The sequence below is a fragment of the Aulostomus chinensis genome, chromosome 1 (genome assembly GCF_037954235.1).
Source record: "Aulostomus chinensis isolate RoL2024-O1b breed Wild chromosome 1, RoL_Achi_v1.0, whole genome shotgun sequence".
Lineage (NCBI taxonomy): Eukaryota > Metazoa > Chordata > Actinopteri > Syngnathiformes > Aulostomidae > Aulostomus > Aulostomus chinensis.
In genome coordinates this window covers 41581559-41586245 of record NC_141320.1, presented here as the reverse complement: position 1 = coordinate 41586245, position 4687 = coordinate 41581559, and positions in this window count along the sequence as shown.

Here is a 4687-nt window from a genome sequence, read left to right as displayed (position 1 = left end):
CATTACTGTTAGCATCATCTTGAGTTCATTAGCAATTCTTCCGACATCACTGTCGCAATATTTTGAGGTTCGTAGCAACTTTTACTACATTACTGTCGCAATATTTTGACGTTCGTAGCAACTTTTACTACATTACTGTCGCATTATTTTGAGGTTCGTAGCAACTCTTACGACACAACTGTCAGCATCACTTTGAGGTTATTCGAAATTTTCACTCCATTACTGTGAGCATCATTTTGAGTTCATTAGCAATTCTTACTACATCACTGTCGCATCATTTTGAGATCATTAGCAATTCTTCTGACATCACTGTTAAATTATTTTGAGGTTCGTAGCAACTCTTAGTACATTGCTGTCAGCATCACTTTGAGTTTTTCAGCAATTATCACTACATTACTGTTCGCATCATTTTGAGTTTATGAGCAATTCTCACGACATCACTGTAGAATCATTTTGAGTTCATGAGCAATTCTTACGACATCACTGTCGCATCATTTTGAGATCATTAGCAATTCTTCCGACATCACTGTCGCATTTTATTGAGGTTCGTAGCAACTCTTACGACACAACTGTCAGCATCACTTTGAGGTTATTCGAAACACTTACTACATTACTGTAAGCATCACTGACTTGATTAGCAACTATCACTACATTACTTTTCGCATCATTTTGAGTTCATTAGCAATTCTTCTGACATCACTGTCGCAATATTTTGAGGTTCGTAGCAATTTTTACTACATTACTGTCGCATTATTTTGAGGTTCGTAGCAACTCTTACTACATGACTGTCAGCATCACTTTGAGGTTATTCGAAACTTTCACTCCATTACTGTTAGCATCATTTTGAGTTCATTAGCAATTCTTACTACATCACTGTCGCATCATTTTGAGATCATTAGCAATTCTTCTGACATCACTGTCGCATTATTTTGAGGTTCGTAGAAACTCTTACTACATTACTGTCGCATTATTTTGAGGTTCGTAGCAACTCTTAGTACATGACTGTCACCATCACTTTGAGGTTATTCGAAACGTTCACTCCATTACTGTTAGCATCATTTTGAGTTCATGAGCAATTCTTACTACATCACTGTCGCATCATTTTGAGATCTTTAGCAACTTTACTAAATGACTGACAGCATCACTTTTAGGTTGTTCGAAACTCTTACTACATTACTTTAAGCATCACTGAGTTTCTGAGCAACTATCACTACATTACTGTTAGCATCATCTTGAGTTCATTAGCAATTCTTCCGACATCACTGTCGCAATATTTTGACGTTCGTAGCAACTTTTACTACATTACTGTCGCAATATTTTGACGTTCGTAGCAACTTTTACTACATTACTGTCGCATTATTTTGAGGTTCGTAGCAACTCTTACGACACAACTGTCAGCATCACTTTGAGGTTATTCGAAATTTTCACTCCATTACTGTGAGCATCATTTTGAGTTCATTAGCAATTCTTACTACATCACTGTCGCATCATTTTGAGATCATTAGCAATTCTTCTGACATCACTGTTAAATTATTTTGAGGTTCGTAGCAACTCTTAGTACATTGCTGTCAGCATCACTTTGAGTTTTTCAGCAATTATCACTACATTACTGTTCGCATCATTTTGAGTTTATGAGCAATTCTCACGACATCACTGTAGAATCATTTTGAGTTCATGAGCAATTCTTACGACATCACTGTCGCATCATTTTGAGATCATTAGCAATTCTTCCGACATCACTGTCGCATTTTATTGAGGTTCGTAGCAACTCTTACGACACAACTGTCAGCATCACTTTGAGGTTATTTGAAACACTTACTACATTACTGTAAGCATCACTGACTTGATTAGCAACTATCACTACATTACTTTTTGCATCATTTTGAGTTCATTAGCAATTCTTCTGACATCACTGTCGCAATATTTTGAGGTTCGTAGCAATTTTTACTACATTACTGTCGCATTATTTTGAGGTTCGTAGCAACTCTTACTACATGACTGTCAGCATCACTTTGAGGTTATTCGAAACTTTCACTCCATTACTGTTAGCATTATTTTGAGTTGTTGAGCAATTCTCACGACATCACTGTAGCATTAAATTGAGTTCATTAGCAACTTTACTAAATGACTGACAGCATCACTTTTAGGTTGTTCGAAACACTTACTACATTACTTTAAGCATCACTGAGTTTCTGAGCAACTATCACTACATTACTGTTAGCATCATCTTGAGTTCATTAGCAATTCTTCCGACATCACTGTCGCAATATTTTGACGTTCGTAGCAACTTTTACTACATTACTGTCGCATTATTTTGAGGTTCGTAGCAACTCTTACTACATGACTGTCAGCATCACTTTGAGGTTATTCGAAACTTTCACTCCATTACTGTTAGCATCATTTTGAGTTCATTAGCAATTCTTACTACATCACTGTCGCATCATTTTGAGATCATTAGCAATTCTTCTGACATCACTGTCGCATTATTTTGAGGTTCGTAGAAACTCTTACTACATTACTGTCGCATTATTTTGAGGTTCGTAGCAACTCTTAGTACATGACTGTCACCATCACTTTGAGGTTATTCGAAACGTTCACTCCATTACTGTTAGCATCATTTTGAGTTCATGAGCAATTCTTACTACATCACTGTCGCATCATTTTGAGATCTTTAGCAATTCCTCCGACATCACTGTCGCACTATTTTGAGGTTCGTAGCAACTCTTCCTACATGACTGTCAGCATCACTTTCAGTTCATTAGCAACTATCACGACATTACTGTCAGCATCACTTTGAGGTTATTCGAAACACTTACTACATTACTGTAAGCATCACTGACTTGATTAGGAACTATCACTACATTACTGTTCGCATCATTTTGAGTTCATTAGCAATTCTTCCGACATCACTGTCGCATCATTTTGAGTTCATTAGCAATTCTTACTACATCACTGTCTCATCATTTTGAGATCATTAGCAATTCTTCGGACATCACTGTCACATTATTTTGAGGTTCGTAGCAACTCTTACTACATTATTGTTGCATTATTTTAAGGTTCGTAGCAACTCTTACTACATTACTGTCAGCATCACTTTGAGTTTTTTAGCAACTATCACTACATTACTGTTAGCATCATTTTGAGTTGTTGAGCAATTCTCACAACATCACTTTAGCATTAAATTGAGTTCATGAGCAACTCTTACTAAATGACTGACAGCATCAGTTTTAGGTTGTTCGAAACACTTTCTACATTACTGTAAGCATCACTGAGTTAATTAGCAACTATCACTACATTACTGTTAGCATCATTTTGAGTTCATTAGCAATTCTTCCGACATCACTGTCGCAATATTTTGAGGTTCGTAGCAACACTTACTACATGACTGTCAGCATCACTTTGAGGTTATTCGAAACATTCACTCCATTACTGTTAGCATCATTTTGAGTTCATGAGCAATTCTCACGACATCACTGCAGCATTAAATTGAGTTCATGAGCAACTCTTACTAAATGACCGTCAGCATCACTTTGAGGTTGTTCGAAACTCTGCCTACATTACTTTTAGCATCACTGAGTTTCTTTGCAACTATCACTACATTACTGTTCGCATCATTTTGAGATCCTTAGCAATTCTTCCGACATCACTGTCGCAATATTTTGATGTTCGTAGCAACTTTTACTACATTACTGTCGCATTATTTTGAGGTTCGTTGCAACTCTTACTACATGACTGTCAGCATCACTTTGAGGTTATTCGAAATTTTCACTCCATTACTGTTAGCATCATTTTGAGTTCATTAGCAATTCTTACTACATCACTGTCGCATCATTTTGAGATCATTAGCAATTCTTCTGACATCACTGTCACATTATTTTGAGGTTCGTAGCAACTCTTACTACATTACTGTCAGCATCACTTTGAGTTTTTTAGCAACTATCACTACATTACTGTTAGCATCATTTTGATTTGTTGAGCAATTCTCATGACATCACTGTAGCATTAAATTGAGTTCATTAGCAACTCTTACTAAATGACTGACAGCATCACTTTTAGGTTGTTCGAAACACTTACTAAATGACTGTAAGCATCACTGAGTTAATTAGCAACTATCACTACATTACTGTTAGCATCATTTTGAGTTCATTAGCAATTCTTCCGACATCACTGTCGCAATATTTTGAGGTTCGTAGCAACTTTTACTACATTACTGTCGCATTATTTTGAGTTTCGTAGCAACTCTTACTAAATGACTGTCAGCATCACTTTGAGGTTGTTCGAAACTCTTACTACATTACTGTAAGCATCACTGAGTTTCTTAGCAACTATCACTACATTACTGTTAGCATCATCTTGAGTTCATTAGCAATTCTTCCGACATCACTGTCGCAATATTTTGAGGTTCGTAGCAACTTTTACTACATTACTGTCGCATTATTTTGAGGTTCGTAGCAACACTTACTACATTACTGTCAGCATCACTTTGAGGTTATTAGAAAGTTTCACTCCATTACTGTTAGCATTATTTTTAGTTGTTGAGAAATTCTCACGACATCACTGTAGCATTAAATTGAGTTCATTCGCAACTCTTACTAAATGACTGACAGCATCACTTTTAGGTTTTTCGAAACACTTACTACATTACTTTAAGCATCACTGAGTTTCTTAGCAACTATCACTACATTAC